The sequence below is a fragment of the Strigops habroptila genome, chromosome 9 (assembly GCF_004027225.2).
Source record: "Strigops habroptila isolate Jane chromosome 9, bStrHab1.2.pri, whole genome shotgun sequence".
Classification (NCBI taxonomy): Eukaryota; Metazoa; Chordata; class Aves; order Psittaciformes; family Psittacidae; genus Strigops; species Strigops habroptila.
This window is the reverse complement of record NC_044285.2, coordinates 33,741,588-33,754,362: the sequence shown is the minus strand read 5'-3', so window position 1 is coordinate 33,754,362 and position 12,775 is coordinate 33,741,588. Positions and strand designations below refer to the sequence as shown.

At 39.2% G+C, this 12,775-nt stretch overlaps 1 protein-coding gene across 4 annotated transcripts in view; it reads left to right on the top strand.

Moving 5' to 3' along the window:
• The window catches only part of IL1RAPL2 (interleukin 1 receptor accessory protein like 2), a 379,033-nt gene that overhangs the window by 111,353 nt on the left and 254,905 nt on the right, over positions 1-12,775 (top strand). The gene's annotated exons all lie outside the window — the stretch shown is intronic.

Below are 12,775 nucleotides of genomic sequence, written 5' to 3'. Positions count from 1 at the left end.
CAATAACTTCAAGAGGTTAAAATAAGGTGTTTGATGCTAGCAGAGTGATCTTTAGAAACAGCAGGCCTTGTAATGCATAGCAGTGCCTTATGTATAATCAGTAAAAACAGGTAAAACATACCTAAATAAAAAAACTGGTGTGCCATTGTCAGTATTTTTACATGTAATTTGAAAAGCTGTTATGTTTCTATAGTAATTTCTTCCATTCCCTGCAGCTTTCATTCCTGGCTGTCAGTAGCTGGTTCATTAAGAGCTAATATTAAATTTGCTAGTGTATACAAGGAATAGGCCCCTGAGCCTCTGATTAAAAAGCAAGGTAGAGAAAGCCAAAGCATTTAATTGGAAGCATGAGAGCTTTGTTTTCCTTTTGTTTTCCTCCAGTCAACAAATTTTTGTTAAAATGAAAGAGAGAGAAGGGCTGTGCTTTTTCAGAACACAAAATATTTGCAAAGAAATCCTTTAGCTCCTACTGCCTCTCCGGCAGTGAATGGGGATAATTCACTGGGAGAGGACAGTTGTGACAAACCACGAGTGCTTCGAGTATTGCTGAGCATAAATATGGTGGCTTGAAAATGAGCAAATGACAGATAATGCACACTTGTGGCCATGTGCTCAACTCTAAGCAATTTTTGGTAGTGACATTAATGTTCTGCAAAGCATTATCAACCTCTTTTGAAATGCTTTTGCAAACAAGTGGCAGCCAGCAAAAATAGTGAGATGTTTTTCACTTCTTAATTCAGCTCCTCTGATGACATTGCATTTTTGTTGTGCCTTTTAAGCCAGAGAGGATTGAAGCACCTTCCCGAGGTAATGACTGTGCAGGAGGAGGGCGCAGTTACGCTGGTTACTCCAGAACAAGCCACCCAGCAGCTTTTGAGCAATGTCGCTGATAAATGCCCTGTGTGGCAAAGTGCTCCTGTGAGGCTAAGGCTTGCCCCATCCTTTTTGAATTGAGGTATGCTCCATCGTTGACTGTTGTGCATTATGTACTGTGTCTCTTCTAAACGATGGAAACAGTTGGGAAAGGGACAAGCTTCCTAATCTGTGTAGTTTCTGGCAGAATGGTGTCAGCCATAGCTGGACCTTTAAACATTAACGCTGTACAAACGTTAAATACTAATGTGTAGTAGCATAAGGGATTGAACAAAAACATGTCTGGGGAGATGAAAAGAACGTGCTCTCAAGATTTTTAACAAGGGATCCCCCAGGAAACAAAGGGAGCACTGAAAGGGCATCCTTAACACAATGAGTGTAATGAATAAGCTGCTGATACATGGCCTGATGGGCAAAAAATGGCTTTGGGCATGGCAGGGATATCCAGTAAGTAGTTAATCTCTGCAGACTCTTTTGATTAAAAAAACAAAACAAAAGAACCAAAAGGAAAAAAACTGAGAGAGAGAACGTATAAATATATAATAGCTATAAATCACTGGGTTATTCAATTATTCATATCCATACAAAACCCCTGCATTTATTTTAAGAGAGCAAAACCAGAAAGGGATTATTTCTCTTAGTTGTTTTTTAATATAAGCAATAGAGGAACAGTGGTAAATGATCTTTGTTTTGTGTTCTGAAAATTTGTGGTGTTTGGGTTTTTTGGACGGCTTTACTGAGGCAGTTCACTGGCAAAATGTTTTAAACAATAGCATTGACCTTCCAGCAAATGGCACAGAATAAGGGTGGGAATAACTTTTGCTTTCCAAATCATGCATTCCTGGTGGATGGAAACGTGCTGTGTAACCTTGAGCAGAGGTCAGAAATTCTCCCATCCTTCTGTGGACACCTCACAGCAGTGTCACAGGCAAGGATTATTTAGTGAATAACTGCAAATAAAAATAAGAGAAGTATTTGGAGCATGTTAGCATTCAAGCTGAAAAATTGAGATTAATTAGAGAAATGATTCAGTATGAGTTATTTGCTTAGATCCTTGTAATGGGGCAAAATTTCCTGCTGATGTAGTTTCATAGACCTCAGGGAAGGTGAGTCACTGCCATAAAGAACTTGGCCTGTTCTTTCTTTATAATATAGTATTGGCTCCTATTTAGCACCTATTTTTTCCCCATTAATCCAAAATAAAGTGCCTGGCCATAACAATTATATGGCAGTGGATGACTTGCCAAGTTCAAAAGTGTGTACAACACCAGCTGTCTTAATGCCTGACCCCGGCAGCCCTCGGAAGCGGTGGTGTCTCTGCACAGAGGCATCTGCTGCTAAACCTGAGGAATTAATTTCTTCCCACCCGTAGCAACTTCAGGCTCCCCATGATGTTTAATTGTTAATCGCATGTATCCTCCAGCTGATGTTTACTTGTTCTTGTTACTGTGAGAGAGCTCCTCTCCTTGTGCTGCTGAAGCAGTTGGGTAACGTTTGCAGTGATGTACAGTGGAAACACATAGCTATGCTGGTAAGGGGAAGCCAGGACACTGAGCATGCTAGCACCCATTCTGTATGTCTTTGCTTTTGCATAATCAAGATCTTTAGTGCTGTTTAATGTAGCTTTATATGTGTGAACTATGTAGCTGTATGGTTCACACACTCTGATTACTTTATCTGAATTTTAATCAGCCCTTTCTAACTGCTGCTACAAGTTCTGGTGCTGCAAATACCTCCAGCTCCTTCTTCCACAAGTAGCATCAGTCTTAATCTAAATCTGGGACACATGTTTTCCCCTCTCTGTTTCACTCTTCTCAAATAATTTTTATTGCTATTTGCTAAGAGGCTCTGGTCCTAAGCTAAAATATTTTGGTTCTGAAGTAGTCCTTTGTTAAAAGTTGTTCTTTCTCTGGCTTCCTGGGGAAATAGCCTTTGCCCTTAGCATCCTTCCAATATGTTTATATGCCTACTTACAGCTTTATGTATTTACTTTTGAGTAATCAATTCTCAACATAAACTGCATTTTTGGAGTTGTTAACAGGCACTAAGGGAACTGATTCAGAGATTGTTGAGGTCAGGTGGACTCCTTCAGCTGATCTCTGTGAGCCTTGAGTAAGATTGATAAAAGTGGGAACCCACTAAACAGCTCCCTGTCCACACTCCTATCAGTCTGAACACTAATTGTCTTTGAATATGGCGAATCCTGTCAAGATTTCTAAGAGAAATTACTGTAATGGCCCTTGCAGCTTGGGAGAAATAATTCAGAATTTGTAACAAAGTAGTTACTCTGGGAAACCTGCTAGTTTGAGCCTTTCCACACGGCTCTTCCCTGATGCCATGAAACTGTCGCCGGTTGATACTTAGCGTGAGTTTCAATCTTTTATTCACAGCTCAGTGAAAATAGCCTAGGGACTAAAAATTGACATTTTCTTCATTTTGTATGTTACTTTGTCTGTTATGTCGTCGTTGTAAATGGTGTAGAAAACCCTCTCTGAACAGGGACTGACAGGATTATTGAACCTCACAGGGTTTAGCTCGGAGAATATCAAGGAGGAGTTTAAATTTTGAAGATAAGTGAGCAGCAATGCAATCACTAGCTAGCTATGTGCACTTATTCCTGCACGATTTAAGTCTTCAGGCAGAACATCAAATAATTCATTGAAATACAAAAATAAAGTGTCGATAGCACTTTCATGGTGCTGAGCCTATTCTTCAGGACCTGCTTGTTCCTGTGAATGACTGATAGAGTAAATGTGAGGAATCATTTTCTTTCAGGTTGAAATGAGGAGGTCTCTCATGAGTATACAAACACAGCCTTGCATATCCTGTGTGTTCTCTTCTGTGCGGATAGAACTGAAAAAAATAATTCTAGTATTTACTTCTGTTGACTTCCATCACGGATCCTGTCTCAGAGAATGCAGATAATGTTGTTTAATTAGGATAAGGAAGGACTTCTAGACTGTCCCTCTAATCATTGCTAAAATTTATCAAAGCTACTTCCTCCAAAGTGCTCTAAAGCCTGGTTCTTGACACTCGAGTTAAATATGATGGAATTAATTTTGTAGATGGCCTCATCATAAAAAGCAAGATAACATCAGCTCTATGAAGAGTATTCCAGTCAGTATGTTAATTTTAATTATATGGAAGAAAAGATCTGTTTTACACTGATAAGTTAGTGCTTGTCATTGCTTTAGATTTTCTTGGACGTTCTCCAGAGCAGGTAGAAGGTTAGCTAATTTTAACATGTGAATAGAGAAGAGAATATTATTAATACCCTCCCCCCAAACGTAACTATTTAACACTGCTTGGAAGAGAAAATTATAGGCTGCAAACAAATGATACTGTTCACACCTAGACTTTACATGGGTCTTTGAATACAAAATGGCAACCGCTTTCTCTAGTATTCCCATAGCAACAAGAAAATAGTAACGCAGATGTAAAGTGATACATCAGTGACATTCCTGCTAACTTCTGTTGGTAGACTTTTTCTCTTCTTCTCTGCTGCTGTTGAGTGTTTTCCCTCCTGTTCAAAGGCTTTCTAGCTCCGAGCTACTGCAGGATAGTCACACATCTCTCTGTGCCTCTGGTTTCTGAAGATGCTTCACCACAACGTGGCATCTGTAGCATCACTAACCAAACAAGCCATTGCTTCCAGAGGACCCGAGAGGACCTCGGTCAATACATTGTGTAAGTAGCTGCAGGCTGAGGATGCGTCTTCCCCTGCCACTATGGGCATGAGGTGCTTTCTTTTCCTGGTAACAATTGTGCTGAACTCCCCAGTAAACAGAAGAGTGGAAGATAGGAAAAGTTTACTCCCATACGATGTTTAAAACTGCCTTGCACCTTGAAGTGTATTATCTTCACTTAAGGAATGACTGAATGCCCAGTATCTTGATCCTTATTAGGTCCCTTCCAACTTGGTATATTCTGCAATCTCAGAGAGGCCTCGTTAGCTTCGTAATAGAGATGCATTGCCAAAACAGGTGCTGTTAGTATGCACCTTGTTGTTTTCTTGTTTGTGTTTGCACTTAGTTCATGTTTGACACTATTTCAGTGTGTTCTTGGCAATGTGGGTTATTTTGATACTACAGACACATTGAAATTAGTGGTATTTACAGTATTGATGGAAAGGTGCTAGCTGAAACGGGAAGTTTCACTTCTGAAATTCCAGTATTTATTAATTTTTTTTCCTCCATTGTAGACCACAAAGACATTTGAAAATTCAATACGAGATACAGATATTTTGTCATGGAATTACTGACACCAGTAAAATCAGAATGTTTTGTTTCAATTTCTGTTGTATTATGATTTATGACTATCTGAAGTGTTTTGGCCAGCTGATAAAGTGAAAATGAAGTATTCTTGACACTATCAAAATTAGAGTCCAGGAAATTTCTCTTCTAAAAGACTAAGAAAAGGGGTTCATTTGGACAGATCAGAACATTAATAAAAAAAATTAAAAATGCCATTGAAACCTGTGCGTGCATAACCCATCTGGCTTTTTTATTCAGCCTGAACCCTTGACATTGATGATATCAAGTGCTCTTATGTTCCACAGATGGATAATGCATTGTGTCAATTTAGCAACCTTCTGATAGTGTTGAATGTATCCTTGATCTTACATTATGAAAAAGGCTGAATGGTAGACCTCGATTTATCTTTGCTGTACCTTTTATCATATTGTCTTCTTTATTTTCATGTTGTCTCTACCTTTGCTTTTGCTTCTCTGATCTAAGAAATCCCAGCTTCTACTGATACAGAGGGATCCGTGTGACTTTAATCACATTTACTGCCCATCTTTGAAACTTTTATAATTCTGCTATGTCCTTTTGGAAGTGGTGTGACCAGAGTTAAATAGGGCACCTCATCCTTTATTATGTGCTCTCCTCCCCTTTGAAGTACTTTTTGAACTTGGTATTTCTTCTTTCTTTGGTTGCGAGAAAAAGATGCATTGAGCTGCGCAGAGACAGTATCTGTTTTGAATAGGCAGATTTATTTTTCCTTAAAAAGACTTTGGGCATGTCACTTGAAATCAAGTGGAAGACAGTGCCAGTAGCTTGCAAGTATCGTACCAAATGTAGAAGTACAAGTTCCTTTTGAATAATGTATTATTTATCATGCATTAAGCTATTAATAGAGTGAAGAGTCTAAGATTGCCTAAGACGAAAGCCAGGAATTTGGTTGGAAGAGAAAATGCTGTTGTTGAGTGAAATTTTTTTATGCCTTTTCATGACCCACATTCTTAAGGATTCTCTTGTTGTTTTGAAATGGATTTGAGTTATTATTCAGTGAAGGAGGACTGTTTGTAATTTCTCTTTCATATGTCTCTGTAGAGCCTAGATGTCACTACTGGCCACAGCAAGTGCATGCACAGGGACTGGCAAAAATACTGTTCTAGCTTCTTAATGAACAGAACGATAAGTCAGAGATAGAATTATCTGATTTCCTTCTTGTATTATGTTTGGAACTAGCCACTAATGCGGCTTTTTCTTTTTCCAAAGAAAGAACCTCCACTAGTTGAGTTAAAAAACTAAGTCCCTTGCAGAATGGAAACCTTGTAGAACTGGACAGTCCATGTCTTGCAATGTCTTGTCTTTCCAAGATCAGTCTTGCAAAATGTACCTGATTTTGTGATGTTTCTAGTTACTTGCTTATACATCATGTTGAAGCATGTTCTGCAGAGGTTCTCAGCTGATCTTTTTTTGAAGGCTGGTTGGCTGTACTATTTGTGGAGGTTTACCATATCGTTGAAGTTAATAGTGAAAAATGAAGAAGAGCAGATACTTAAAACTAAAAAGATTGAAGCGAAGTCTTTCTAAGATCAGTGACAATGAGTCTGCCAGCCTGGAACAATGCCTTGTTCAGTAGGAAAGCTTTGCCAAAATTGGACTAAGGAGGAGATGAGGATCCAGCCAAACTTATGGGACTGATCTCTGAGAGTATCATAAAACCCTGTGCTTACCCTATGATTTATCTAGTCAAGTTTGAGAATGTTGCAAAGCTACTTTAATTTTCCTGTGTCACGATAGTGAAGGTAAATAGTACAGTACAGAAAATACCTATCCTCCCCATCTCATCCATTTTATTCAGGTGCACTTATTTTTAAATGGAAAAAAGATGAAGAGTTTCTCTTTTTTCCCACGAAGAGCTTTCCACTGTAAAGAACTCATTGTGTACCTTTTGGTTTGCTTGGTTTTTAAATTTCAGTAACTGGATCCAGCAGCATGACTGCAGCACTCAGCGCATAGTGTCTGACAGCACCATTTGACATGTTAACCAAGGGACTAGTCTGCACCATTGACTAACCTAATTCTGGGATCTTTATCTGGTGTGAAAGAACAGGAATGGAACTGTGGAAACTGCCTTGACACCTGGTCATTTCTTTTTGATGCTAATGGGGTTAACGTCCTCCTCTGCCATCATGAATTAGAAATTTTCATCAGTTGGCTTTTAGCCCACAGGGCTATTAAATGGAATCATCAAATGCAAATGAAGCCCCAGTAAAGTCAAAGTTCTTCTCCTAGTGAAATAATGGCACAAATGTATAAATAAAAGTGTAGATCACTGGAAGGTAGCAAACCCAGGAACAGGAAATAGTATGAGTAATAAAAATGGTAGTCATGGTAGGGGAATGATCTGCTTTCTCTAATGGTTTCAACCTAATAAGAAACGGAACCTCCCTGGATTGCTTAAATATTTAGGTATCCGCTGTCATTACTTATATAGAGTTATCTGCTGCAGGAGCCACCCCAGGTAGTCTCTAGTAGACAAGATGACAGAATGAGGATTTTAAAAAACCAACGAAACCGAAGATGTAGAACCCCATGTTGTTCTGGCAATTCATAGTCTGCGAGTGGTTTTCTCAGGAGTGTTAACTAGTCTAGATCATGGAAGGCAGCTGAAGGAATTTATGCTGGCTTTGGGAGTTGGACTTTGTAGCACCTGCACTTCCTTCAGTCTAATGATTTCTGACTCACAGTTCATTAAAGCACTAATACGCGCATGTATAGAATCATAGAATTATTTAGATTGGAAAAGACCCTTAAGATCATCCAGTCTGACCATAAACCTAACACTGCCAAGTCCACCACTAAATCATGTCCCCAGGCACCACATCAGCGTGTCTTTTAAATACCTCTGGAGATGGTGACTCCACCACTTTCCTGGGCAGCCTGTTCTAATGCTAGACAACCCTTTTAGTGAAGAAATTTTTCCTAATATCCAATCTAAAACTCCCCTATGCATATACACACATCCACACACAGATTGTTAAGCTGTACAATGTTAAATGAAGATCAAGAATTTGATGTCACAATCCTGGTTTGAGAGATGTTGGCTGGTGCTCTGGTTCTCTTCTAGTTCGACTCCTGTTTCATGTTTCTCAGTTGCTATCTTACATGCAATGGAAAAACAACGTAAAATAAAATACCAGCTTGTACTTGACCAAGAAGTTCAAAAGTTTAGCTCTGCTTGAGGGTTGTTTTCCAGGTGTCTCTTACATTGACTGAATTAAATAATTCAGTCTGTCTTGCACAGAAATGATTTGTGTGTTGTGTTTTTTTTCTTGAGGAGGGGTGTGTGTGTTTGTGAAAGGCAGTTTATTAACATGTCATGTTGTAGAAAGTAATCCTATTACCACCATTCCCTGTAGAAAACAAGCTCAGGCGTATGGTGCTTACAGCACTATAGGGCTTCTTCCAGCTTCCAGGTCCCTGTGGCCTGTAGGTAATCTCTCTCCTGTACTTCTGCCTCTGGGGCACTTTTCAACATTTTAAGCTTAATGTTGCAATTTGGTAAATGCTAATTACCACAATAAAGATTGCTCTTGTATGCTGACTAGGATGTCTTTTATCGCTATCCAAAGTAAGATTACATATCATTGTCGGAGTGGTTAAAGCCCAGTGAACTTGACTGATCATTTCAACGTGTCACTTTGTACTGTACAACATTTTAGTATGCTAAAGTTGATGTAGATGACTGTAGAAACATGATGAGTAGGGCTGTATGAATCTTTCATAATGAAGCATGAAATAGGATGGAATTCTCCTGGACTCCAGTCTTGCAGACACTGATTTAATGGAACTATATCCCCTAGTAAAAGAAAATTGAAGCCAGTAATAAGCACTGAAGCTGACTCAAAATGTGTTGTCAAAACTGCTTTTGAATTACTTAAATAAAGGGTAAAATAGTGGTGTGGACAATATGTGTGTGTGTGTGTTCAGAAATAGTATTCTTTCCAAGAGAGGGACTTCCTCCTACGTTTTGGCTTTTATGATTTAAAGGATTCTTTTGTGCTTTGCAGGAATTATCACTAGAGAGGGGAAAAAAAACCAAACCATTGATAAGCACCAAAAACAAGTAGGTCCTACAATCCTAACTACTAATCAATCAGTGGAAGATGTGCCATAGGCCTGACATGGTGGGGTTGAAGGTGAAATCCTCTGTTTTTTCATCTCTGGAGCTTAAAGGAAATACAGAGGAAATCTGAAGATCACTCAAAGGCTTTGGAAGGGCTGAAGAAACTTCAAAGCATTAAGCAGTGAGAGCAGACAAATTCAGGCATGATCTGAGAAAGCCAGATAAAATAAGGGATAGTATAGCACTGGTAATGAATCCTGTTGCTTAAGTCCTGCAGATCTGGGAATAAGAGAGAACTCTGTGGGCTGCATGTCAGCAAAGGTAATTCTGGCTGAAGAGAAGCCGGGGTTAATGGAACAGTCTGAAAAACGTGGAGCGCTTGGTACTTCAGAGTCTCACGCACACTGCCAGCTAGCAAGTTCAAGAAAGATGCCTTGAAACTTGGAAGGTGGAGAGGGGTTATTTGGATAATCAGGGCGGTGGGCAGCCTTGCTGTTGAGATGAGACAAACAGTTGTCTTTGCAGCAAAATGAAACCTGTAAGATTTAATTGCCATAATACTTAGAGGAGTTAACATCCAGGAGTGAAAGAAATACCTCTTTCGGGGGAAGGAGCACAATTGCTGTGAGAATAACAGGCTGTGAGTTAGTTACGCACAAACTGAAAGAAAATTTGTAATTACTTAGGTGGGAGGATTTGGAGGAGTTTTCTACCAGAAGCAGTGAAAGTAGAACGCAACTAGTTGTAAGGCTGAGCGTAATAAGCTAATGAAAAGATCGGCTGCTGTGTTTGTGGGTAGCAGTGGTCAAATTCTGTTTCTAAGCAGTATCTGTTGATGCGTTTGTTTTTCGCCTTCCCCAGATCAAAAAGGCATTTGACAGAGACTGGAGAATTTCAGCCTTCCCTGTTCTCTGTCTGCCACCTAAAATAACCCCGCTTTTGGCTGCCTGCCCTTTCCCCAGGTTTGGAGGGCTGTTGGGGAGGGCGGGGCGGGCAGGCATGCAATGGAGAGATTGAAGTGGAGCAAAAAATTGTGACTAGCAATAAAATTTGGCAACCAAAAATGAACGGTTGTTTTCTCAATGGTTAGTTTTTAACAAAAAATGCAGATCCCAGTAACGAGTCCAATTTTCCCAACTTCTTGTTTTCAACCAAATTGGAGTGAAAAGTCGATCACTAAAATTCCCACAAAAAGGAACTTGAAAATCTTTGGTTTTAACCTCTCAAAAGAATGATCTGGAAATCGTGTGAGTGAAAACAATTGGTGAAAAGGAAACCGAAGCATCCTTACTGGCTGAGTTTTCTTGAAATTTGCATAGATAGTTAAAAAATTTGAAACATAAAAAGACACATTTTGGCTTTACTGGAAGTAATTTCTCTCAAAACTCTTATTTGTTATCAAATCAGCAGTTATTTTTTTTTTCTCCAGTAGAAAAGTCTGAATGTCAAGGGAGCCAGCTTCTGAACTGTGTGCCAGGCTATATTATTAAGTCAAAAAATGTCAATAATAATTGCAAATGATCTTCAGTGTCTGCGGGCATTGTATTTGCTTACACTTGCCAGAGTCATCCTTCTCCATTAGGAAAACATGAAAGTAATTGGTGAGGTTAAGAGGAACATGACAGCTGAAGATACTTGAGTTTATGGCAGTCTGGAAGGCTACATCTTCCGTGTCTTCTCAACCTCAGACAGTGGGAACTGGTGGTGGTTTGTATCCAAATCCTTATCTCAACACTCTCCTACCCAAGCAGCCCCACCTGGCTCCCGAGCATCCTGCCTGGCCGAGTGGCACCGACTTTCAGTGCAGGCGTCTCCAAGTCCCCATGGAGAGGCTGGGAGGTAGCACCATGGACAAGAACCAGGATATATTGTCATTTTACCTTCCTTCTGATGTCCTTCCTATCCTGGCTGAAATATGACTTCTGATATTTATACAATAGATAAATTCAAGGCAGGCAAATGTTCTATTTATTTTTTTTTTCTATTTATTATTTGTATATCTGTCCTGTTAATAAATAGTGCTTCTCTTGTCAGGGCTTTTATTAACATCTATAAACTGCTCAGTCTGTATTTTAAAAAATGACAAAAATCTTGTTACCTTGTTTTTGCTGACCTTTCTAAAGCTGATGTGACTGATGACATAATAGGTAATAGGGAGAGATCATGTATTAATATTTAATAGGGATAGATGGGTTTATTACTGAAACATGTAAAATGCTCTCACAGCTGTCAGCTGTAATTACTGCCTCTGTCTAAAAGGTACATGCACATTTGTGTATTTATGGAATTAAATTTAGAAAGTCAAGATGATCGAAGTTAAGCACTTCAATAGCCTGTGTTTGTCAGAACTAACTCCTGTGATTGTAGGGTTTTAAAAAACAGAACATGTTTCAGTGCATAAGGAATTTAGGTTTTAACCCTTACTAATCCATTGTGTTTCATCAGATGGATGGATCATCCTGCAATTTTAAGTGTTGATGCTGATTTTGGACATGCAACAAGTTTTATAGGAGAAAGAGCAGAGCAGTGTCCAGATCAGCTGCGTATTCCCCTAGCAAAGCCCCGTGGTCAGGAGAGCCCACGCTGGCCCTGCTCTGTGTTTCCAGGGTTGGTCTTCAGCTGGGGTTTTCAAGCCTCTCAGCATCAAGTCCTGCTCACGCTTTATTTCCAGGTTCTGGAATTCAAACTCCAGCTGTGCAGGTGGTTTGACACAACTTTGAGGTAATGCTGCTATATTACTTGGCAGGTTCAGCATATTTGGATGCCTAAAGCAGAAAGGAACTCATGAAATGTCTGAAACAGAAAAATCCTAAATCAGATATTATTGCAGTTCACAGTGGAAGTAGATGGGGTTTTATAGTGGCTGATAAAGTTGATTTTATTTATTTTTATTTGATATTCAAGTGACAGATCTTATAAGCCTAGAGGTTCTCTTCAAGTATTTCCATTCCAACAGGCAAATACTAAAAGCAAAGCTTCCCGAGCTTTCTGTCACTTCTGCTTTCTGTCAGCATATACACAATCCAAAATTGTATCCTGTTATTAAATGAGTGAAAAGAGTGTGCTGGAAGCATGGTTATCCTCACTGAGAGGGCAGAGATCTTATGAAAAAGTATATATCTTCACATAACAGTGTTGTTTGTTTTCTTTCTTTTGAAATCCTACTGCAGTGTTATGGAGCTGATTTAGTCACTCTTGGTTGGTTATTTTATGCATTTCACAGCAGTGTATGGTAAGGATAAAGAAACAGCTTTTGTGCTTTTAAAAGATCAGTCTTAAAATAGGGATTGTATTTTGGGGGAAAGAATAGGAATTGTATTTCAGGGGCTGAGAAGTTTCCTTATTTCTTATCAGTGATCAGAAGGACTTCTTAAATCAAATTCAGGGCTGGTACCGAGTCAGCTTTTCAGTGCTAACAGCTCATGATGGCCATGCTTGACTACTGTATACACTATGATGATGAGGACTATTGCCACTTCATCCTTTCTTCTGTTTTCTGCTTAAATTCAGGGAAGATTTAATAGACATAGACTGACAGCATTTA